Here is a 27,024-nt window from a genome sequence, read left to right as displayed (position 1 = left end):
ATTTAACCTCAATGTAATCATATTGTTCAGCTCCTGCTCCTCCTCCTCCATCTCCGAAATGACCACATCAGTCACAAGCTGACAGCACTGCAGCACTTCCTTGGCCAAGCGGCAACAGGCTGTGCTGAAGATAACATGCTTAATGCTTAATTGACAAACCACCCAGCGCTGCAGAGTTGTTGAAAGCTGTAACACAGCAGCCGGATCTGTGGCTCTCACCGCTGAACATACAGCCAGGCATGGTCGTGTGTGACAATGGGCGGAACCTGGTAACTTTGAAATGACAGCCGGAGTAGATACGGTTTCCCTCTATGTCAGTCCTTTCACCGAGCTAAATACAACTATCAGCAAAAAAAAGCTGTGGACTAGCTCCGTACCGTCCCTGGCCACATTCACCTGTCCACGTATTTGTGGTTAGGCGGTCCTTCCCAGTAAGTGCACTGGGGAGGGCACGGGTAATGTTGTGGGACCCGTGCTTGTGGAAGGCGGAGACGATACCGGGAGAAATAGTGGCGGCTGGGGACCGAGTATGGACACCCGGCCGCCGCCGGCATGAGGTTGTGAAAAGCTTCCGCCTCCACGAACCTAAACGGCCATATTTCAAGTGCAAGCAGCTGCCCAGAAATCTGGCAGTTTAGTGTTGCAGCCTGTGGGTGGGTGGCTGGCTGCATACTTGCGTTTGCATTCCAAGTAACAGAAAACTAAGCAGATGGTGGCCTCTATCATCATCATGGTCTCACCTCGGCACTATGAACTCTCCTGAAGGAGAAGCTAGGGCCCACCGGAGGAGTCTCCGGTTCTCTGGTGGGCTCGTCCAACCCTGCCGAGAAGCAGCCCTGGCTAAGAAAAGTGTGGGGGAAGGTTCCCGGACGGTCTATGGCTGCTTTTTTAATGTGGATCGGACATGCTTATGCATGTTATTTCTTAAACCGCATTGCAGATCAGGCCATTGTCCAACTCTGTATTCATGAAATTAAATGCGCAAAGAAAGATGTTTGAGTGTTAAAGCACCACCGACAAGTGCGAGTTGATGTTGGACGGGCTGCCATTGCTTCTGTAACAAGCTGCATTAGAGGACTTCCTGGGAGAAATGACACCCAGGGTAGATACGGTTTCCCTCTATGCCAGTCCTTTCACCGAGCTAAATACAACTCTCAGCAAAAAAAAGCTGTTGACTGGCTCCGTACCGTCCCTCGCCACATTCACCTGTCCACGTGTTTGTGGTTAGGCGGTCCTTCCCAGCAAGTGCACTGGGGAGGGCACGGGTAATGTTGTGGGACCCGTGCTTGAGGAAGGTGGAGACGATACCCGGAGAAATAGTGGCTGCTGGGGTCCAAGTATGGACACCCGGCTGCCGCCGGCATGAGGTTATGAAAAGCTTCCGCCTCCACGAGCCTAAAAGGCCACATTTCAAGTGAAAGCAGTTTTAGAGGACTTCCTGTGAGAAATGACATGGTTTCCCAAGTCCTTTCACCAAGCTAAAGAATATGGCTGTGGTGAAATACAACTCAGCAAAAAAAGCTGTGGACTGGCTCCGTACCGTCCCTTGCCGCATTCACCTGTCCAGGTGTTTGTGGTTAGGCTGTCCTTCCCAGGAAGTGCACTGGGGAGGGCACGGGTAATGTTGTGGGACCCGTGCTTGTGGAAGGCGGAGACGACACCGGGAGAAGCAGTGGCGGCTGGGGACTGAGTATGGACACCCGGCCGCCGCCGGCATGAGGTTATGAAAAGCTTCCGCCTCCACGAGCCTAAGAGGCCACATTTCAAGTGCAAGCAGCTGTCAAAAATTTGGCAGTATAGTATTGCAGCCTGTGGGTGGGTGTCTGGCTGGCTGCATACTTCGCTTGCATTCCAAGGAATGGGGTAGGGACAACTGAACGCTTCACTGGGACAAGGACGTGGACGGTGATTGTTGCAAGTCTGCAACGACAGGTGCATGGCGGGAGGTATCTTTGCATGCGCCAAGGATCACTTATGATGGGCACACTTTTAGTCAGTGACCTGGGAGTCAGAAATGCTTCCAGAGGTCTTCCCCATGCTGTTCCCATGTCTTTTCAGCACTGTATGCATGTGTCTGATGATGTGTCACACACCACATGGCCAGATAAGGTTGTAAAATGTTAAAATGACATTTCCCAGTGAATGCATTTGTCTTTGTTGAAAGCAATGCAAAAGTGCAAAAACACTACGTGTGAACATAGCCCAAGGTGTGGAGGAGTATTTTTGGTTTTGGTTATTTATTTTGCCTTATATACAAGTCATTACCCTGGAAAGGATGTTCCTTAATATATTTCCCAGGAAAATCCATTTTGGTTTTGTTTTTGTATGTTTTATTGTGAATCCGTAAAAGTGGCGTAATACTCTGACAAAGTTGTTGACAGCAGTGACCTGGGAGTCAGAAATGCTTCCAGGGGTCTTTCCCATGCTGTTCCCATGTCATTTGAGCACTGTTCCCATCGATTTGGGCAATTTTTAGGCCCTCTGCAGACCGCCGGGGGAGCCACCTGAAAAATGCTTGAGTTTCCCATAGACTTACATTGGGCTCGTTGCTCGGGTCAAGCACCCGAATATTCCAATTTGCTTGACCCGAGCAAGGAGTACCCGAGCAATTTAGTGCTCGCTCACCACTAATATGAACCTGTTTCCTTCCTGTGTCAACCATGACTCAGCCCATAGGGCTAATTTTTAGAAACCCTATGCACATTGTGCAATAGACAAACCAGGACAGTATACCTACTCCAGCCTAACTACTATTTGTGATTGGAGGCCCTTGGGATGGTGGCTTCCTGCGTCAACCATGACTCAGCCCATAGGGCTAATTTTTACAAACCCTATGCACATTGTGCAGTGGACAAACCAGGATAGTATTTTTACTCCAGCCTAACCACTATTTGTGATTGGTGGCCCTTGGGATGGTGGCTTCCGAAATAGTGGTAAAAATGGCGTGGTGCTCGCTTTGTAGCAGGCAGTAGGAAATGTTTGGACTACTGCTTTGTGCAGGGCAATCAAAGATTTTTTATGTAGACTAATTTGGACAGAAGGCAGGCTGACACCCCAAAATAGTGGTTAAAATGGGCTGGTGCTTGTTTGTAGTAGGCAGTAGGAAATGTTTGGACTACTACTTTGTGCAGGGCAATCAAAGATTTTTTATGTAGACTAACACAGACAGAAGGCAGGCTGACACCCCAACCCAAAAAAATAAAGAAAAAGGCAGCACACAATGCTAATTCTGTGTGTGCAGGAAAAATGTTGCTTTGCCTCCAACAAGAGCTGTTTTAAGATGGACACTGGAAGAATACTTTATCCTCTCCCTAGCTAATACACAAGCTCTCCTCTCTACTCTGACTTTGTTGTGAGTCTTCAGCTCTGAAAAGAGCTATTTTTTGGTGGTATTATGGAGCTAGTGAGTGGCTCTTTTAAACACAGAACTAGTACACACTGCAGGTAGTTCTTACAAGGGCTTTTGTTTGATCAGAGGCCTAAATACTCTCCCTAGCAGCTCAGTGATCTCTCCCTATGCTTATAGAACTCAGGCTCCAGATGCAATGTGCACAAAATGGCAGGGGCAGGGCTTATATAGACCCTATGACTCTGGGAGGCCAGACAAACACAGTAATGCCACAATCAAGATGTCTGCGGCATTACTGTGATTGGTTAAGAAGCCCAGCATGTTTAGTGGCTGCAAAGGAGGCGCCAAAATGCTCAAATACTCACCAAATAACGATTAACCCGAATACCGTACTATTCGTGCGAATAGCGAATAGTAACGAATACACTCGCTCATCACTATTCATCACCGGTTTTGTCACTCGAACAAACCCACCAGTAGGAATCGTAAGCACAGTCTTACCTTAAACTAGGCCTTCTGGAAGTTCTGAGGAGTCTTTTGGCACGAACAGTCTTTTCTGGACTTCTCTTCCCAGTTCTACCCGAACTCCACACCTCACCCCCACCATTTGGTTTGCAGGGATGATGGTTGGGCGCCAGCCTACCTTGACTTTTGTTAGGTCCATTGTATTCTGTGCTTTCTTTACTCTATAAATCACATTTTCCGCCACGGCGTTGGGTATGGCAAGTGATGTGACAATTGCATCCACCACCAGCGTCCCTGATTTGTGTTTCTTGATGACCTCACTAATTACATTATAACCCAGGAGATCCTCTGCCACATTCTGATCACTGGTCACGAGAAAAGGTACCAAAAGCTCAATGATGTTGCTGTTCTTCGTGGCCCTCAGTTGGAAAGTCACTTCCACCCAGGCTGTGAAAGGGATTTTGGTCTGGTTGACAGGTTTGCCGTGGAGTTCCACTGGTCCTAAGAGTTCTTTTAGCGACCGAAGGCAGGTATGTGGCAGGTAGCGCCTTCTCAATTCTTCATTTAAAAGGTTCTCTTGGGCTCCTGTGTCCCACTAGTGCTTTTACCAGGAGTCCATCTAGCTGGCACTGTATAAAGCACCTTTCAATGATTAGGCTGATGAAGCTATCTTTACTGATCATGGAATCCTCCTCCCAGGAGTTCATTGTTTGACCTCCGCACTGGGCATTAAGTAACTGATGCCCCTGTCGCTCTTGCAGCTGTGGTATCTTCTGTTTTGGAACCCACTCCTGGGACTGAGGGATACAAGTTCTGGCCTGGAACGAATCAACTTTTTCACCTCAATCATCTCGGCTCGTAGTTCTCCTATTACTTCCTCCCAGTCAGCGCTGGCGGTTCTCTCTTTTGTTGGTGATTTAAGGTTCCCTCTCGGAAGCGGCACTGGAGGGTCTCCATGATGATCTTTGGACTGGCCACTGGGGGTCTCCAACGTCAGCTGACTCATTTTGGTGATTTTAGGAGCAGAGCCTTTCTTTAACTTCTGTTCGCTCTCTGACTCTAAACTAGCTGCTTCATTCATTTTTTCAATTAGGACTTCGTCCAGAATGCCAGGATCTTCTAGGTACTGTTTCAGCTGCAACTTGATGTCTGTGCTGATTAACCCCATTCCCAATGATCTCAAGAACTTCTTCTGGATTAGTCCAGCATCAAACTTCTCTGCCGCTTCTACATCTCTGGATGCAAACAACAGTCTATCATTCAGTTCAATTGCTCTGAACAAGAAACTTTGGGGTGATTCATTATTTTTCTGTGAGAGGTTAATGAGTTGGTGGAATAATTCTGAAGTACTCTCTTCTTTATAGTGCACTTTTAAAATCATCTTCAGCTATTGCAAGGTGAGTTGACTCTTCATTTCTTGCATACTACGGAGGTTCAGTCCTGGGTGATCGCTTTCACCACCCCCTCAACGATCTCATCTGGCTGGTAGCCTTTCTGTAAGCCTGCAATGATCTGGTGCAACAAGTTCATATAAGACAGTCTCTCTTTCTGTTCACACTCTCCAATCTGTCCCAGCATATTGAATTATTTCCTTATGGTGATTTGTGGTGTTAGAGAGGACTGTCTCCCTGATTTATCTAACCCGAGCAGGTTAAGGGTCCTGTCTGAGTCTGTCACCCATTCAGAGGTTTTGGTCGATTCCTGCAGGTCTGTTGTTAGGGCTTTGAATTGTTCTTTCAATTCCTGTAGTTCAGTCTGTGGACTGAGATTCCCACTTTTGGTAATTGGTGCCGCCCCTCCATCCTCCAACTTCAACCTGGTTGGAAACTGTGTTAGTTCCTGGAGAAATGTCCCCATGATTTCTTCAACTTCTTTCTCCCCCAGCTCATCCATTTTTGCATTAATGGCAGCTAACAGTTGCCTGCGGTTGAGTGCTTTAGAAATCTGTTCTTCTGACATCTTTATATGTTCTGCTACTGTTCTCAATTCTTCACAGGTTAACTGAAGCAGCAGCTCACTAATTCTGTCCATTTGTATTTTCACATCCATTGCTGCTAGTGAGTTTTCTTTAGGGCTGGTCCCCTTTAACTGGTGTAGCAGAGTTGAGTTGAGGTGCTGTGCTGCTGTGTTTTTCCAGACACTTTTCCTCTTCTCCCTCTACACGCTAACTCCCACTCATGACTCCCCGTACGGGCCACCAATGTTACATGCACGCCACTAGGTTCAGATAGGGGCGAGACAGGTTGCATGAATTCTTTGGAATCCTGGGGGAACTGTTACTCAGGGCGACCATAGACCATGTGCTGCAGCTTCTCTCAGGCACACAGGGGTATTGACCCTCAGGCACAGAAACGTAGATTGTTTCACTTGCTGACCAGACACACTTGACAAGAGTCCCCATAAATAGTAGAAGAGTAGCACAGCCAGGGCAAGTGAAGTCTTATGAGCAACAGGCTCCAGTGACAAACAGTACAATTTCCTTAGCAGCACAGCAGATCACAGTCTTCCCAGTAGTACAGGACAGCACAGTTCTAATGCAAAGGCACATTAATGAACACAGCATTCTTTACAGCACAGTGAGATGGAGGAGGGGGGAGGGTTTGCTGAGGGAGATGATCCCTGTGACACCATTTCTTACAGTCCTTATCTTTCTGCTTGACAATACTCTGCACTGCTAGTTCAGGAACTCTACCTGACCTGTGCTTAGCTTCACTCCTGACTTGAATCCTTTTCACTTGCAGGGGCACTTCAGTCAGATGCAGAACACACACACCACCTTTCTCTTCAGCTTCAGCCAGACAGTAAACAGCTTCCCCACAATATGCCTGGGGCTCTGCTAAAACACTCCCCTTCTCCTGTGACTGTGTTAACCCCTCTAGTTGCTGGATGTTTCTGGAGCACAACACTTCCTGTCTCATGGGCTTGTGTTACTTCTAATAGTTGCCGAATACTTTTAAAGCAGCAGGACTACTTCTGCAGGTCACACTCTACAACAGCACTACTTCTGCATGTCACACACTGCAACAGCACTACATATGCATGTCACATTTATATTGATTAAAAGTGAAGTTTTAACTCCCTTTCTACGTGGGATCTATTTGCTCCTAGGATTAATTTGGTGTTTTGATTAAATTAGTCCCTGAAGGGGTGTATGCACCCTATGTGATATTATAGGTTAATAAGGTGTAGCCAAGTAAGCTGCACTGTTTGATGGTGCTATTACATTAATATGGCAAGTTTTCTTACACATAAACCGAATCTAGTGGATCTAAAATTGGAAGTTAATGAGGTGTTCTCATCTAATAATATTCCCCTGACACAGGGTGACATATATTCAGCATTTAATAACCTCCAGAAAACTTTCAAACAACAGGTACGAGCGTGGTGGGAGATAGCGAGTTTGGAGACATATTTGCGGACCCGAATAGTATATAGGGGATTGAGGATTCAACTCTCCCCAAATACTCACAAGGATGACCCCAATTTAATTTGGGGTTGGGAACAACTCCTGACTTAATGCTCCCTACGCCTAATTGAATATCTACTCTGCTATGAAAAACAATACATTGACAAGGTCAATGGACAATTAGACAGGGAAATTATTGAGATTCAGCAATTCTCTTCACAGTCTGAGTATAGTAGACTTGAAGCTAATTTACAAAAAATATTGAAAGTTTTAAGAGAGAGTTGAAAGAACGGAAGCATAAGAAATATACAAGAGACCTAGGTGACTTTGAAACAGGTCAGCTGTATAATTATAAGAACAGGACAAGAAATTTGGCACTTACTAACAACACTAGATATACAGATATATCGGAGACGGACAATTCCGAATCTGAAAGTGTGGGAAATATTAATAAATTAGGAACTAAGAGGAAAACAGTCTCTGGGAGAAATTGGAGACAGAGAAAGAACTCAGTCTCCAAGTCATGGCTACAAATAAGATCAAATGAACTATGGGATACCTCCTCCTTTGGGCAATCCTCTATTTGTGCTGCAGGTACAACAGAGAGAAAGGCTATGTGCCCACGGTGCAGAAATGCTCAGGATTTTTTCCTGAGCGCTTCTGCATCTCCCTGGCAGAAAAAAACGCATGCGGATTGTACATGCGGATTGTACATGCGGATGGTACATGCGGATTGTACATGCGGATTGTACAGGCGGATTGTACATGCGGATTGTACATGCGGATTGTACATACGTTTTCCTGTCAGGGACATGCGGAAGTGAAGCGTTCTTCTCATGCATTTCCGCATGCGGGTGTCAAGCGCTTTCCAATAGATTTTAGCTTGTCAACTTGGTCACACTATATAAATCCATGCAAACGGCATAGATTTATATACTGTGACCCGAGAGAATGTCAAAAAATAAAAAAATAAATGTATACTTACCCTCCGATGGCCCCCGCAGTCTTGATTTCCTCCGTCCCGGCTGCTGGCAGCAGTAGAGTGAAGGACCTGCCGACGTCAGCGTCGTGTGACCCGTCACATGACTCTGACTTCAGCGCAGGTCCTTCATTCCATCGCGAACTGCTGCCAAGCAAGGAGGAGCGCACCGCGGGCCACCAGAAGGTAAGTATATATTTATTTTTTATTTTATTCTTTTTTTTACAGTTTTCTATGGTACCCGGGTCCGGAGGAGAGTCTCCTCTTCTCTAGACCTGGGTACCATCCGCACATTAGAACGCATGGAATGCGCATCTACTTATACAGTGATGCGTAATCCATGCAGTCTAATGCAAGTCGATGGCGGCGAAAACGTAGCACTTCCGCAAAATAATTGGTAGTGCTGCATTTTTTTCCGCAATGATAATCCGCAGGGAAATTTCCGCAGCATGTGCACAGCACATGCGGATTATCATTGGGGAACATAGCAGGCCTTCTACCATGCGTTTTTTAAGCGTTTCTGCAGCGTTTTTTGCCGCTGCGGAAACGCTTAAAAAACGCATCGTGGGCACACAGCCAAATGCAAGACCAGTCATGTTTGCTAAACCAACAACTACTGTGGCAGAAAGTATGAATTCAACAGTGACATTGATGAATTGTTTGAATATCCCGCCAACAACAATGGGATCACAGAATCAGCCAGTGATTACCATGCAGGCGGTACCGCTAAATACACTGATGTCATCACAGACACAAATACAGCCCTTCTTAGCATCTGCAGCCTCATTAAATGTGTCGATACCACCTCAGACACAAATACATTCTCAACAGGACCGCTTAGGGCAGAGCGATATGCAGCTACCTACTACAACAACATTGACTCCTTTCCCTATCTTTACAGACCCTACACAATCAGGTTTTTTTTTAGGGAATTCACGTCAGAGCCAATGAGCTCTAATAATAATGTGTTAAATAATGAAGAGAAGGAGGGCAATATATCAAGGCTGGATGATCTCCAAATCTTTAACCTTTCCTCCCATTGCCTTAATGACTTTACCCCGACCCCATCCTTTGATCCTTTCACACTGACGAAGGACATAAATCTATTCGCAAGAAAATTGGCCTTGCATAAATACCATGTGAATAAGGACAAGGATCACATGCAGGGGTGGATTAAGAGTAGCAAGGGCCCCGGGCAGTTTAGAAGGCGCGGCCCCCCCCCACCTGATTTATCACGTGACATGTCACATGATCCCCTGTGATAGATCATGTGATAGTTCACGGGAAATTAATTTGGCACAATATTAATTGTGCTGCCTCATCTGAGAGCAGCACAATATTGGGGCAGATACCCTGATTCCAGCGATGTGTCACTTTTTCAGCTGCTTGTCATTTTGAGAAAATCACCGTTTTATCTGCTGCAGATCTAGCAGCTCTCTGAATGCTGCGCTCTGTATAGCCCCGCCCACACCACTGATTGGCAGCTTTCTGCCCATGCTCAGTGTACACAGAAATCTACTGATCAGTGATGGGGGTGGGGTCCTACAGAACTTACTAGTCATCTAGTGATAATTACCTTCTGACAAATCAATGATTTTATCAAAACAACACTAAGCAGCCCAGTAAGTGACACATTACTGGAATCAGTGCCTCTAACCCTACATTATGCTGCTCTCAGATTAGGCAAAAACCTGATGACAGATTCCCTTTAAAGGAGCTGTAAAGACAAAAATGTTTGTATTAAAAAAAATACAAGCCATTTGTGAAATTAACTTTTTTTCATTGTTAATTCACATTAGACTGTATCTTCAACACTTTTGTCAGCAGGTCTTATTACAGACTCTGAATAGGGCAGCTCTCTCCCTCTCCCTCAGCAGAAAGTCACAGAATGGTTAAAAAACGGGATCTTTTATGATTTTCTCATAGTAAATAAAAAAGGACATGCAAGTCCTCCAAACTATTTTCCGTTTCTGTATAGGGGAGGTCCTAAATCTTTCTTGTTCTTTAGTTGATCACATGTCAAAAAGGCAAAGCATTTACTATGAACTCGCCTAAAAAAATATACACTTGGAGAGTAATATCATCATCTGCATGTAAATATTCCTTGACTCTAAGGGCTCGCTCACACTGTCGTATAACACGGCCGAATGCTATGTGATGTTTTATCGGATAGGACTCGGCCCTATGTTATACTATGGGACAGTGCGATTATTGGCATGAGAAAATAATCTCATTTGATATTCGGACCATGTGCACCCATACAAGTCTATGGGTGCACGTAAAACATTGGACTGCACTCGGATGTCATCCAAGTGCAGTCCGATGAACACTCACAGAGACTATGGAGAAGATGGAGAAATTAAGTTCTCCATCTTCTCCATATCTGTGCTGCGAGAGAATCGGATCACACTCAGTTGAAGCTCTGACAGAGTTTGAGCCGAGTGTCATTAGCATAATTGGCCCTATTCTCTTGCATGAGAGAATATATGGCTTAGTGAGTGGACCCTAAAACTGAATAGTAGTGACGGACAGGCACCTCACAAGCAGGATCCATGTAGCTCTCAGATGTCATGTAGGTAGGGCTTCATTCCATGGGGTAGGGCTTAATTTCAAGGTATATAAAAAAATGGACTTCAAATAAAAATCAAATCAACACAAAAAGCACTAATTGAATTATTTTTTTCGTATTTATGTTTGCAGCCCCTTTAAAAACCCTTTGAGGACCAAGCACATATATGTCCCATAGTTTTAAACTGGAAAAAAATTTGATTGAATAAAATTTAAGGTCCTCAAAGGTTTAAGTAGGTCATAAATTCATATGAATACTTGCTCATACAATTGCACATGCCAAAAGATGAAGAAGAACAGAATCAAAAATATGACATTAAGTGGAGCACTTACAGGTGTTCAAGGTGAAAGAGACCAGCAAAGGCATCGTCTCGAATGACAGTAAATGAGTTAGAATTCAGCAAGCTGAAAATGAAGACAGCAGGTTAGAAGCGAACCAGACTTTATGGTGCTCAGAATTAGTCAAGCAGAATTTATCGACTGCTCTTGCAAAGCACTGAGACTCCCGCTGTGTATAGATGGCGCCGTGCGGCCTCCCGCTGTGTATAGATGGCGCCGTGCGGCCTCCCACTGTGTATAGATGGCGCCGTGCGGCCTCCCGCTGTGTATAGATGGCGCCGTATAGATGGCTACGTGCGGCCTCCTGCTGAGTATACATGTATAGATGGCTACGTGCGGCCTCCTGCTGAGTATAGATGCCGCACGGCGCTCCCCCCAGAGACAGCAGGAGGCTGCACAGCGCCATCTATACTCAGCGGGAGACCGCACGTAGCCATCTATACACAGCAGGAGGCCGCACGGCGACATCTATACTCAGCGGGGGGCCGCACGTAGCCATCCATACACAGCGGGGGCGCACTTAGCCATCTATACACAGCAGGGGGCCGCATGGCGCCGTCTATACACAGCGCGGGGGTGCACGTAGCCATCTATACACAGCGGGAGGCCGCGCGGCGCCCCCCCAGAGACATCAGGAGGCCGCACGGCGCCAACTATACTCAGCAGGAGGCCGCATGCAGTCATACACACACACACAAACATATACAGACACGCATAAACACATTTGAAACAAAAAAATACATACAAACAGACATCACACAATGACATCTGCCCACACACACACACACACCTGCCCACACACACACACCTGCCCACACACATACCTGCCCACACACACATCTATGTGTGTGTATATATAGTGTGTGTGTGTGTGTGTGTGTGTATGTATAATTTGTGTGTGTGTTTTTTTTTTTTAAGTTAACAAGTAAAATGCATGTGGCATCAATATCAAGACTCCAGATATAAGGGCCTATTCACACTGAATTTTGCAATGCATTCATCTCCTCTTTCCAGGCTTCTATCTAAATCCCTGAAAAATGGCATTCAGATGGGCCTTGACATAGCCATTGATTTGAACAAAGGCAAACCGAGGCTAAAGTCTGAATCTTTAGGCTCCATTTGCTCTGCTTTCAGATGTCTCAATTCAGACAGCACAATCCTGAATTTCAGGGATTCAGTTGTAAGCCTTGTGTAAAGACCTGAATGCAGCGCTGAATGTAGTGTGAATAGGTCCTTACATCCTACACCACCTCAGGGGATTGTTGTTATGGAGTATTGCCCCTGGGTGGCCGCAGTTATGACCACCACCAGGGCTCGCGGTCACCCACTCTAGCTTTGGTATTCTGGGGAGCTGGTATAATGAATATCTGAGAAGAGCCCTAGAGAAGCAAGAACATTGGACAACCAAGAGGTGGCGGCCTCAAGTCAGGTGTAGTGTTCAACAGGGCAAGACTTTCTAACCTACCCACACACACACACACACACACCTGCCCACACACACACACACACACCTGCCCACACAGACACACACACACACCTGCCCACACAGACACACACACACACCTGCCCACACAGACACACACACACCTGCCCCCACACACACACACCTGCCCACACACACACACACACACCTGCCCACACACACACACACACACACCTGCCCACACACACACCTGCCCACACACACACACACACACCTGCCCACACACACACACATACACACCTGCCCACACACACACACCTGCCCACACACACACACACCTGCCCAAACAGACACCTGCCCACAAACACACGCACACACACCTGTCCACACACACCTGCCCACACACACCTGCCCACACACACACACATACACACACACACCTGCCCCCCCCCCCCACACACACACACACACCTGCCCACACAGACACCTGCCCACACAGACACTTGCCCACAAACACACATATATATACACACACACACATATATACACACACACACACACTTATACACACACACACCTGCCCACACACACCTGCCCACACAGACACCTGCCCACAAACACACACACACACACACCTGCCCACAAACACACACCTGCCCACAAACACACACCTGCCCACAAACACACACCTGCCCACAAACACACACACATCTGCCCACACACACACACACTCACCATCCCCCGGCTCCATTCCTCCTGCCTGCTCTCTCTCTTTTCCGGTGCAGCACTGCAGGCCGGGGTGCACTGCGTGACGTCACAGCTAGGAGACACAGCCGCGCACAGGGCCGTGTCTCCTAGCAGTGACGCGGCCGGGCCAGCACAGGGAAGTTAACTACTGCAGTGCTGGCCCGGCCGATGAAGAAGTAGCGGCGGCCGCTTCTGGGGGAGCGGTCTGGGCCCCCCCCCCCTTCCGCCACTGCTACCGGTATGTGCCGCGGCGGCCCGCACATATAATGAGGGCAATCCGGCATTAGACACCCCGCCTGGAGCCGCGGGCCCCCTGCAGGCTCGGGGCCCCGGGCGGTCGCCCGGATTGCCCTCATTATAATCCGCCTATGATCACATGGTAGTAAGACAGAGAGAGAAACAAGCACTGGCAATACTAGAAGAACTGGGTAATGGGGAATGCGAACATTATGTCTACCGTTATCATCTCTTAAAACAAAAAATAAGAATACACCTCCCTTTTCCCAGTACCACAATATAGATGCCTTTGTCACTATGGTGGAGAACGACATAAAAAAACTTGGACAAAATAAAAATAAAAATGGCAGAAGGAGCAATTTGAATAAAGAAGAACAAAGGGCTCTAAAGGAACTGATGTCGAAAACTGATTTGACAATAAAACCTTCCGATAAGGGGGGGAATATTGTCCTTATGGGCACTAGTGATTATGTAAGGATGGTCAGGGATCTCTTGGATGATGATAAGATCTATACAGTGATGAAAATTGACCCTACCCAGGATATATTCGCACCAGCACATGAAGGGTTTCCTTTGTTTGGACCCAGGTTAACTAATTAGTATCAACCAATCATTGTGAATCTTTGTATATATATTTTATGTTTGTGCTCATACCCTTGTATCACCTGAGGAAGATAGTTCACTATCGAAATGAATTGTGGAAAGGGCTCATTAAATTTATTTTTTAGCCAAAAAAAAAAATAAAAATTTTTCACCTCTAGTGTTCATTCTTTTAGCGCCCTATAGACCGCTTTTTTATTTTATTTAATTTGGACCAGGATTATATAAAAGAACTGGAGGTTTTACTAAGTGAGGCCCTTTTAGAGGGCTTAATAGTGGAGGATGAGTCCTAAGGTCCTTCTGAACCGACAACCTACCCTGGCAACCTTTTATGCTCTTTCAAAAACACATAAGAAAGTGAGACCAATACCAGGGAGGCCGATAGTATCGGGAAACAACAATCTGACTGAAGGACCGAGTAGATATCTTGATGAGATCTTAGCTCCGTTTGTACATGCCCTACCATCATTCATTCGGGACACTAAGGATCTTGTGTCTAAATTGAGGGGCATTATCATCTCTGATACTACTGTTCTAGCCAGTCTAGATGTTGAGGCCCTATATAGCAACATCGATCATGAATTAGGTATAGGAGCTGTGTCCTACTTTTTGGGCACCAGAGGAAAACAATATGACTTACACATCGCCTTCACCATTGCATTACTTAGGTTTGTATTAACCCACAATTTTTTTACCTTTAATGATACTCTGTATCATCAGAGAAAGGGTACTGCAATGGATGCGACATGTGCGCCCACTTTTGCGAATTTATTTTTGGGGTGGTGGGAAGACACACATGTGTTTAATGATGATTTATCCTTCTATACCAGTCATATTTAATTTAGGGGAAGGTTTATTGATGATATTTTAATTTTGTGGGATGATGACACTGACTTAGTTTCTGATTTTGTTTCTATTCTTAATTGGAATAATATTGGCATGTTCTTTACCTAGGAGTTGGGACATAAGAGGATTAATTTCCTTGATTTGACTATATATATTGATAATGACGGATTGATACATACTGATATTTTTAGGAAACCTACGGCCACCAACAATCTCCTCCACTGGGAAAGTTGGCACCCACGTGCCCTTAAAGGGTATTCCCATCTCCAAGATCCTATCCCAATATGTAGTAGGTATAATAATAATAATAATATTAGCAAATACCTATAATTAGAAGTGTAGTATAGTTTATTTTGACTTGCTGTGTCTCTTTCCTCATGTGCTGGGCATTGCAGGACCTTAGGTATCCATGGTTACGTCCACTGATAAAGTGACAGTTAGTTAGCTAATTGCTAAGGTCCTGCAGTGCCAGCATATGAGGAAAGAGACATAGCGAATCAAAAAAACTATACTACATTTCTAATTGGAGGTATTTTCTAATATTATTATTATTACACCTCCTACATATTGGGATAGGATCTTGGAAATGGGAATACCCCTTTAAGGCTGGGATACCAGCAGGTCAATACCTCCGCGCAAGACGTAATTGTTCGGATGAGGATACATTTCTCAAGGAAAGCAGAAATCTCTTCTCACGATTTACAGCAAGGAGATATCCCAGGAAGACCCTCTTTAAGGACTTTGATAATGCCAAGACTAAGAATAGGGATGCCTTGATAAATTCTAATACAATCACCAGGCAAAAGGAGAAAGTCATCAGATGCATTGGCACATATGACAACAGGGTGGATGAAATGTATAAGATTATGTTAAAATACTGGCCAATACTTAGGGCGGATCCTGATGTAGGGGAGATTGTTGGTGGGCGTCCGGCAATCGCCTTCCGTAAAGGTGAGAACCTCAGAAAAAGTTTGACACATAGTCACTTCAATGTCACTAAAACAAACTCCAAAAACTGGTTGGATGAGCTTCGGACCAGTTCAAGGTCCTGTGGGAGTTGTTCTTTTCGCAAATACCTATCATCCAAAAGGGAGTTCACTAATCCCGTTGATGGACGTAAATATCAGATAAGGGACCAAATTGACTGTAAGACAAAGGGGGTAGTTTATATAGCCAAATGTCCATGCCCTAAATTGTATGTGGGAAAAATGATTCAAGAGTTTAGGAGGAGAATTTCGAAGCACCTAAGCTCCATTAACATCGAAACGGATAGCCCACGGTCTCGTCACATGAGGTGCTGTCACATCTCGAATCCTTTGGATCTAGAATTCTGGGGCATTAGGAGAGTGCACCTTGGTCCAAGGAAGGGTAACCTGGATAGACTCTTATTACAAGAGGAATCCAGGTGGATTTATAGATTAAACTCTAGAAGCCCACAAGGTCTAAATGAAGGCTTTAACTATAGTGCATTCCTCTAGATGCGAACAAACTGAGAAAATTGAGATACGATATACTAAGGTTATGGTTTATGTTTAAAATAGAAAAAAGTTATGTACAGTACAGACTAAAAGTTTGGACACACCTTCTCATTTAAAGATTTTTCTGCATTTTCATAACTATAAAAATTGTACATTCACACTGAAGGCATCAAAACTATGAATTAACACATGTGGAATTATATACTTAACAAAAAAGTGTGAAACAACTGAAAATATGTCTTATATTCTAGGTTCTTCAAAGTAGCCACCTTTTGCTTTGATGACTGCTTTGCACACTCTTGGCATTCTCTTGATGAGCTTCAAGAGGTAGTCACCGGAAATGGTTTTCACTTCACAGGTGTGCCCTGTCAGGTTTAATAAGTGGGATTTCTTGCCTTATGAATATGGTTGGGACCATCAGTTGTGTTGTGTTGTGCAGAAGTCTGGTGGAAACGCAGCTGATAGTCCTACTGAATAGACTGTTAGCTGCTTTTTTCTTGCCATAATACAAATTCTAAGTAAAGAAAAACGAGTGGTTATCATTACTTTAAGAAATGAAGGTCAGCCAGTGCGAAAAATTGCGAAAACTTTGAAAGTGTCCCCAAGTGAAGTTGCAAAAACCATCAAGCGCTACAAAGAAACTGGCTCACATGAGGACCGCCTCAGGAAAGGAAGAGCAAGAGTCACCTCTGCTTCTGAGGCTAACTTTATCCGAGTCACCAGCCACAGATATCGCAGGTTAACAGCAGCTCAGATTAGAGACCAGGTCAATGCCACTCAGAGTTCTAGCAGCAGACACATCTCTACAACAACTGTTAAGAGGAGACTTTGTGCAGCAGGCCTTCATGGTAAAATAACTGCTAGGAAACCACTGCTAAGGACAGGCAACATGCAGAAGAGACTTGTTTGGGCTAAAGAACACAAGGAATGGACATTAGACCAGTGGAAATCTGCTTTGGTCTGATGAGTAGTGTTGAGCCACCCCCGTAGTGTTCGGTTCGGTTCGTCGAACACCTTCGAACACCGTTAAAACCAATGGCAGGCAAACAAAAACACATAGAAACACATAGAAAACACCTTCAAAGGTGTCCAAAAGCTGACCAACTGCTCAGAAGACATAACTAACATATGGAAAAGTGACAAGTACATATAGTCATGCGAAAAGAAAAGAGGTGGAGGAGTAAAAGGAGGGGGAGACACAGATATAGGCATGTCATGCCCTTCTAAAATCCAAAAAGTGAGAAGCCGACACGGCCAGTCCGTTCCTGCCCGTGCCACCTCCATGTCGCCGGGTTTGTGCCAGAGCTGCGGTGGACCCTGACGGCCAGCCCCCCTCTCCCAATACTGGTGCCTGTCCGCTGGTGGGTCGAGCGAGCCCCCCTGTGGTGGAGGCAGCTCTAAGCTTTTTAATTTAAATTGTCTCTCTAATTTGAATGAATACACTTTAAATCCTTTTACAAGGATCTATTGGAGGGCAAGTCTCATGCCAGCAGCCGCGTAATTCCAGCTCCAGTAGCGTCCACTAAAGCTGCTGCAGTTAAAAAGCTTTTATAAGGATCGAGCTCGGCTGTCCACCGCAAGGCATCCTACCGCCAGTCCCAGCCCCTATGCCTTGGGGTGCCTCCTGATGCTCTTCACTGAGTATCCCGGGGTCCCGAAGCATTTCCTTTGAAAAAATTAAGTGTCCAAACTACAGGTGGTGTAGCTTGCTTAACAGCCGGGATAATCCGCTGACTAGCAGACACTGCTACTAGGCACAAAGTATTTCCTGGGCTAGATGCAGTTAAAAATTTGTAATTAGATACTCTTGTTGGATGCTGAGAAAGCATTCCATAGAGTCTCCTGGCACGCCATATATTATTCTCTTAAAGAGCTTGGGGTGGGGGTCTAGGGGACCCTTTTATAGCCAAAATCACGGCCCTGTATCACAATACGTCACCTAGGCTGAAGATAAATGGAACTGTAGCACCCTGAGGGCTCGGTTGCTACAGAGGTATTGCACCTCACCCAGAGGTGTGATATCTCACTCTCCGGTAAGGATGGAGTGTGGATCAGGACCCGACACCTGCATGCATTACACCACATTGCCGTGGGGCAGGGCGACCAATATGCCTCTGAGATGGGCACGACAGTCCCTGTCCCTGGCTGGAGTGGGGGGAGGGAACACTGAGGAAGGGGAACCCTGTAGTGCAGGAGCAGGGAGGAAGCAGTTCCTGGGTGCACTGAGAAGGGAGTATAAAAGGTGGGCACCATCTTAGTTCAGTGCAGAGAAGTCTGAGCAAAAGTGACAGGGAGCAGAGGCTCTGCATGAGCTCTGCTCCGGAGGCGGGCCTAGTAACAGAGGCCCAGGCCTGGAAGAGGGAGAAGGAAGGAAGAGGAGTGGAGAAGGCTCCAGGAATGAGGAACGAAGGGATCCCAGGGGTGCGGACGGGCGAGTCGCCACCGCACGCCCGAATCCACGTGCGTGGAGGGGTCAGGCCAAAGGGGGAGACCGGTCCCCGAAACTAGTGGAGGCGGGAAACGACCCTCAGCTAGAAACCAGAGGCTGTGACATTTTATGTGCCGCAGCCCCTCGCTACACCCGCTAGGAAGGCACCACTTAGGGTCAGGGAAACTGGCGCCAAGTTTACCAAGAGGAGGCCTGAGTCTGCCGGACAGAACGGTTGGTAAGAAAGGCCAGACAAAGGACACACAAAGGGGGTCCTGTGAAGTGCTCCAAAGTTATCTGGGAGTTGTCTGAGCCCCTCACCTGGTGAGCACAGTACGACATGGGCAGCCGTTACCTGCAGAAGTGGTCTGGATAATAAGAACTGTGAGTAAAGGCCCTGGACTGCATCACTGACTCCGTGTCGTTACTGCTGCTGCCCTGCACCATCACCCCCATCCTCCGCATACACTGCCCTGAGGCTATACTCCTCCCGTGGGGAATTATGCTACGCTCTGCTGCACCCACAACACCAGCCTCAGCGGTCTGCCCTGCAGCGGCGGTTCACTCTGACCGCAATCCACGGGTGGCGTAGTCGGACATTTAAACATCAAAATCACATAAATAGTTCCGCCACTGGTTTGACCGCCCTGAGCCACGGAACCGGGTCGCCGCCACGGAGACTACAACCACCAGCATCCACCAAAAAGGGTCCGGCTCCGGGTGTCCCAAGGCCCAGGGGGCGCGTCAGAACATTTTTATCACCTTTCATAATCACCAATGGGACAAGGCAGCGATGTCCTCTGTCCCCTCTCTTATACATCCTAGTGACGGAGCCCCTGCTCTCATCAATTCGCCATAACCCCAATATTAGGTGGATTGAGGTGGGAGGCACCGAGTACAAGTGCTCTCTATTTGCTGATGAAGTCCTAGTATATATCACTCAATCACATATATCAATCCCCGCTGTTATGGCTGAAATAGATCACTTAGTTACATGGTCAAATTTTAAAATCAATGCAGCGAAGTCTGAGGCCCTCGATGTCTCCCTCCCCAAATCCATACAGGATTCCATCCAGTCCAACTTTCCCTTTGCCTGGCCCTCACAGGGTATCAAATACTTAGGAATTCCTATTCATAGAGACCTCTCCCGTCTATGTTATCTTAATTTTGGGCCCTTTATTGAACAACTCCATACAGACCACGGTTGGCAAGTTAGAACTGTAAGATTCACTACGTGAACCACTGGTGTTTTGTGGAAAAGCACATGTACACTGTGTTCCAAATTATTATACAAAAAGTGTTTAGGAGTGATAAGGGAAGAATTTGTTTGTCAGTTAAACTCATTGATGGTGATGTGTGTCAGGGCTCTTTATATCACTGTAAGCAATTGCAGACACCTGTGCTAATTAGTTTGGCAGGTGTGTCCAATGAAAGGCAAGACTACTTAAGAAGGCTGTCCCACATTATTAAGCAGCCTACATTTTCTGCCAAAATGGGAAAGAAAAAGGATGTATCGGCTGCTGAGAAGCAACAAATTGTGGAGTGTTTAGGTCAAGGCATGACTACAATCAACATTGTGCGATGATCAGGATGAAGTGTCTTGGCAATCAAGAAGTATGTAGCTGATTCACAGTACACACGTGTGCATGCTGATAAGGGCAAATTGAGGACTCTTTCCTACAGGCAATTACGTCAGATTAAAAGAGCAGCGTCAAAAAAGCCTTGTCATAGCAGCAGACAAGTTTTTGAAGCTGCTGGTGCCTCCAACGTCCCCCGAACAACAAGATGCAGGGTCCTTCAGAGGTTTGCAGCTATGCGTACTCCATCCTGTCGACCTCCTCTATCCACTTCACACAAGCAGAAACGGCTCCAGTGGGCCAAACATTACATGAAGACTGATTTCAAAACTGTTTTGTTCACGGATGAGTGCCGTGCAACGCTCGATGGTCCAGATGGATGGAGTGGAGGATGGCTGGTTGATGGACACCCCACGCAAACACGGCTACAGCGCCAACAAGGAGGAGGTGGAGTAATGTTTTGGGCTGGAATCATGGGGAGAGAGATTGTCGGCCCCTTTAGGATCCCTGAAGGGGTAAAGATGAACTCCATAATGTATGTGGAGTTTCTCAAACAGCACTTCCTGCCATGGTTCAAGAAGAAGAACCGTGTATTCCACAGCAAGATCATTTTTATGCATGATAATGCACCGTCTCATGCTGCACATAACACATCTGCATCTCTGGCTGATATGGGCATAAAAGGGGACAAACTTATGGTGTGACCCCCATGCTCCCCTGACCTCTACCCCATTCAGAACCTCTGGAGCATCATCAAAAGGAGTGTCTATGATGGCGGGAGGCAGTTCACATCTAAGCAACAGCTCTGGGAGGGTATTCTGTCCTCATGCAAAACAATTGAAGCAGAAACCATCCAAAACCTGACAAATTCAATGGACGAGAGAGTTCAGAAGCTCCTTTCGAACAAGGGGTCCTATGTGCAAATGTAACATCACCTAGAATAAAGTTTTGAGTTGAAAACTGTTTGATTTCAGTTTCTAATAACCTGCTAATGCTTATAATTTCAAAAATGACCATTTTTTTGGTCTTTATTAAAATGAAAAGGTTGATCGAAGAGTGTGGGGGATCTAAGAGTGTGGCAACCCAGTAGTCAGGATTACTTCGAATTCTGACAATCTGAGGGTCATGTTGCAGGTAGTGCAGAAAGAAGACACTTATGTGTCTTGCGCATCTCGGAGCCCCAAAATTATTTTCCCGGCTAGATGCAGCTAAAAATTATTATTAATTTTAAATCTGGTGGAGCTTAGTATAGATGGCCTAATAGAATCAGTACTGCACACTGCTACAAAGCCCAAATTATTTTCCAGCCAAGATACAGATAAATATGATTAGTAATTTTAAATCTGGTGGAGCTTAGTATAGATGGCCTATTAGAATCAGTGCTGCACACTGCTACAAAGCCCATATTATTTTCCAGCCAAGATTCAGATAAACATGATTAGTAATTTGAAAGCTTAAAACGGTTGGTGAGGTGATTTTAACCAATCATCAAGCTTTTACTCTCCCCAGGATGACACAGGGGTAGAAAAGTCGTTTCGGATCCATGATTTGTTCATCTTTATGAACGTGAGTCTGTCTACATTATCAGTGGAGAGCCGCGTCCGCTTATCTGTCAGCACACCACCAGCAGCGCTGAACACACGTTCAGACAGAACGCTGGCTGCGGGGCATGACAAGATCTCCAAGGCGTAAGTGGCTAGCTCCGGCCATTTATCCAGATTGGAAGCCCAAAAAGAGCAAGGGTCCAGTGACACAGTCATGGCTTCAATGTTTACTTGGAGATATTTCTGTACCATCGTCTCTAGGCGTTGACTATGTGTCAGACTTCTTGTCTCCTGTGGCCTTGCAAAGGATGGGCTAAAAAAGTGGTGAAATGATTCCGCAAAATTGATGTTACCAGCAGATACTCTGTTTCTGTTACGGTTTGAGTGCTGAACACTCGACGGTCCCACGGTTGGCAAGTTGGAACTGTGAGATTCACTACGTGCACCACTTGTGTTTTGTGGAAAAGCACATGTAAGATTCTGCAACAGTCTCTGCTGATACTCCTGCATGTGTGCATCCCTTTCTATGGCAGGAATAATTTCTGCAAATTTACTTTTGTACCGGGGATCTAACACTGTGGCAACCCAGTAGTCAGGATTATTTCTAATTCTCACAATTCGAGGGTCATGTTGCAGGTAGTGCAGCAAGAAGGCACTCATGTGTCTTGCGCATCCAGGAGCACCAAGTCCCTGTTGTGTTGGTGGCGAGGTAACAATCATGCTTCCTTCCTCTGTCCTCTCCCCCCAACGTCGCACAACAGAAATGTGATCAAGGTCTCCCTCATCTGATGAGTCTTCCATCAGTTCGTCCTCCACTTCTTCCTGGGCTCCTGCACCTTCCTCACTAGTTTGGCTGCTACCATGCGCCCTGGTGAAACCATCTCCCCCACCCTCACATGCCTGCCGCCTTGGTGCTGCCGACCGTCTGGACCTTGCAGATGTTAGCCCTTCCGCATACAACTCCTCCTCCTCTACTTCCTCCACCTCCTCTTGTGCCACCACCTGACTCCGAATTCTGTTTAACATGTGCTCCAGCATGTAAATCACCGGAATAGTTATGCTGATAATGGCATCGTCAGCACTAAACATCTTCGTCGCCATTTCAAAACTGTGCAGAAAGGTGCATAAGTCCCTGATCTGAGACCACTCCTCCAGCGTGATTTGCCCCACCTCTGGATCTCGTTGGCCCAGGCTATACGTCAGAAAGTATTGCACCAGGGCTTGTCGGAGCTGCCACAGTCGCTGCAACATGTGCAGAGTTGAATTCCACTGGGTAGGCACATCGCATTTTAGCCGGTGAAGTGGCAGGCCCAACGACTTCTGTAGAGATGTAAGTCGCTGAGCTGCGGGATGCGAACGGCAGAAGTGAGCACACAGCGACCGTGCCCTCTGCAGAAGGCCATCTAGTCCGGGATAGTGGGCTAAAAATTGCTGGACAACCAGGTTCAACACGTGAGCCATACAAGGCACGTGTGTGACATTGCCCCGGCGAAGGGCCGCACCCAGGTTTGCAGCATTGTTGCACACGGCCTTCCCTGGTTTCAGGTCCAGTGGAGACAACCATTCATGAAATTGGTTCTCCAGAGCTGACCACAACTCCTCAGCTGTGTGACTCACATTTCCCAGACATTTCAAAGTAAAAACCGCCTGATGACGTTGAGCCCTACTGCCAGCATAGTAAGGAAGTGTGCAGGATCCCTTCTGCGCAGTTAGAAAGCTTGTGGCATGACCAGACAGGCTTTGGGTGCAGGTGGAGGACCGAGAGGAGGTTGAGGAGGCAGAAGAAGTGGAGGAACTTTGAGATAAAGAGGATTGACGCACAACTCGTGGGGACGGCAAGACTTGGACAGCAGCCCCTTGTCCTGCTGTCACCATAGTTACCCAGTGCCCAGTCAGCGACATGTAACGCCCCTGTCCATGCCTACTCGTCCAAGTGTCTGTGGTGAAATGCACCCTGTCACACACAGAGTTTCTCAAAGAAGCGGCGATGTTGTGTGCGACATGCTGGTGGAGCGCAGGCACACCTTTTTTTGAGAAGTAGTGCCGACTGGGCATCTGGTACTGGGGCACTGCGACGGACATAAGGTCTTGAAAATCCTCTGTGTCCACCAGGCGGAAAGGCAGCATTTCTGTAGCCAAGAGCTTGCAGATGGTGAAATTCAACCTATTAGCTTTCTCATGGCTAGGAGGAAATGGTCTTTTACTTGTCCACATCTGAGGGACCGAGGGCTGGCTATTGTGCTTAGACAGGGTTGATAAGGGTGTCCCCGGCAAACTGCCGGTCTGTGAGGAAGATGCAGGCGGACATGTTAGGTTGCCTTGATCCAAAGGTGGTGCTATCGATGTCGGACAGCGCTCAACACCAGCTGGTGTTACCACCTCCAAAGAAAATGATGACCTGCCAATCACGCTGGCTGTTGCGGGTAAAGAGGTGGCAGGTCTGCATCCCAAAACAGGTGTGACTGTTGTCCCCCCAGTCACAGAGGATGAAGAGGCCGCGGATGCACAAGATATGGCAGACGGTGGTTGGCCCGGCCGGCTAGGCCGCATTGTAGCACAGTGAGCTTCCCACTGCAACTTATGCTTCATGTCCATGTGCCGGTTCATGCATGAAGTACTCAAACTATGTATTTTTTGGCCTCTACTTAGCTTTTGCTGACAAATGTTACAGATAAAACGAGTTGCGTCATCTTTATCGATTTGAAAAAATGCCCAGGCTATGCAAGGCTTAGCACCCATGCGACCTGAAGAGCCACCACGACTTGTGGTGAGAGGCAGAGTTGTGTTTGAGGATGCAGTTGTTGACGTGCTTCCAGTACTACGTCTCTGTCCAGGAAGGCGCAACCTGACCTCGTCGTCACTAGCATTCTCCTCCACCTCCTCTGCTGACCTCATCTCTTGGCTGACTGTGGGTTGACAGTAAGTGGGATCTCCAACCTCATCATCATCACCCTGTGCGTTATCACACCCGTCGTCCTCAGAGCCAACCTGTTCCTGCCCTGACAAAAAACGAAAGTTGTCGCTCCAATCAGGTATTTGAGTCTCATCATCGTCTTCCTCATTGTCTCCACCAACAGGAGTTACAGTTTGGGAATGAGGGTCTACATTATGGTCAGAACCTTCAGCGTCTGGTCCTGGATCCGACTCATAAAGATTCTGGGCATCAGTGCAGATCATTTCCTTGTCTGGATTCACAGAAGCGCTGGAGCCGACCTCTGATTCCCAAGCTATAGTATGAGTAAACAGCTCTGCAGACTCAACCATCTGTTCTACCTCATACTCAGACGGGCAGCTGGAGATTTGGGAGCTGTGAGGAAGCAAGTGCGATTGGGGTGACACATTTGAGGACTGGAGTATTTGTGAAGTTGAAGTTGATGTGGAGGAGAGCCCACTTAAAGGAGCACTTGATATCCGTTGAAGCACCTGCTGTTTTTGTGCCTCATCTGGAATTTGTAGCGATTGGCGTGGCCGTAAGAAAGGGATCTTATCACATTGTCCGCTAAAAGAAGTAGACATTTTAGTTTGGCTGGAAGATGGTCTTTCTTCTGCAGATGTTACTGTTGCTTTAACACCTACCCCACGGACACAACCTTTTTTCCCCTTCCCAACATGCCTATTCCCCTTTCCACCAGCAGCAGGCCTTTTTCCACTCATTTTGGTGGTTAACTAATTCTGGAGTTGTTTGCACAAAAAAACAATGGATGGGAACCGAGCAGAGCTGAGTGGCCAAACTGTGGTATTAGGCCAAAACTATTGGCTGGGTTAGATGCAGAAAAAAATTATATTCAATTTGCAACCTGATGGAGGTCAGTATAGATGGACTAATAGACCAAGTCCCACACACTGCTAGAAGCCCAAATATTTTTTCAGAGCTAGATGCAGAAAAAAATGATATTCAATTTGCAACCTGATGGAGGTCAGTATAGATGGACTAATAGACCAAGTCCCACACACTGCTAGAAGCCCAAATATTTTTTCAGAGCTAGATGCAGAAAAAAATTATATTCAATTTGCAACCTGATGGAGGTCAGTATAGATGGACTAATAGAATGATGCTATGCCCAAAAGGTTTTACTTCACTAGGCGCAGTAAAAAAATTGGTATTCTATACACAGGTGGTGTAGCTTGCAGCACAGATAGGCTACTCCACTGACTAACACACTCTGCAATAGGCCAAAAAGGATTAGCTTTGCTAGATTTAGCCAAATGCTGTGAAAAAAACTTGCACAGCACTGGCACAGACCAGCCTGGCAAAAACTGATAGGAACTGATGTAACTTAGTCCTGAAAAGGACTGCAATTACAATTAGTCTTTACTCCCAACCTATCTATTTAAGAGCACAGACCTGCCTGATAAAAGTCGTAGGAAATGCTGTAACCTAGTCCTTAAAAGGACTGCAATCACAACTATTCCCTACTCCCAAGCTATCTGTAGATTTGTGCGAAAATTGGCTTGAAATTAACAAGGTATAGCGCACACAGCAACAGCGGTGCCGTCTAACACGCAGCTGCAGCAGTGAGAAAATGGTGGCGACAGGGAAAATGGCTGGGTCTTATAGGGCAAGGACATGTGACATACACTGCCAATGACACATGTCCTTGCTTGTGTGAAAAAAAGCACTTCGCTCCGTGTGTGCGCTGCTGATAGGCTGACAGATTGCACCTCCCCACTGTAAATGCGGGAAAGAGAAAAAAAAATGGAGATCTTCATTATTCCTGCAGAGATCTATCCCCTGCCCCTGCCCCCGCCCCGCTGTACACTCAAACTGCGTATTAACATTAATTTTCATCATTACTGAGAAAAAATCCAGTTATGATTTTGGTGCACGAACAGTTATCGAACATAACCTCGAACAGCCGAATTTTTTTCAAATCGTTCGTGTTCGCCGAACGGCTCGAACACCGCCCAAAACAGCTCGAATTTGAGATTGGCGAACAGTTCGAGTCGAACACCGCTCATCTCTACTGATGAGTCCAAATTTGAGATCTTTGGTTCCAACCACAGTGTCTTTGGGCGACGCAGAAAAGGTGAAGGGATG

This window comes from Phyllobates terribilis, unplaced genomic scaffold (genome assembly GCF_046119375.1).
Source record: "Phyllobates terribilis strain yellow unplaced genomic scaffold, ASM4611937v1 Scaffold_5__5_contigs__length_657084704, whole genome shotgun sequence".
NCBI classification, from domain to species: domain Eukaryota; kingdom Metazoa; phylum Chordata; class Amphibia; order Anura; family Dendrobatidae; genus Phyllobates; species Phyllobates terribilis.
This window is presented reverse-complemented; position numbering follows the sequence as displayed.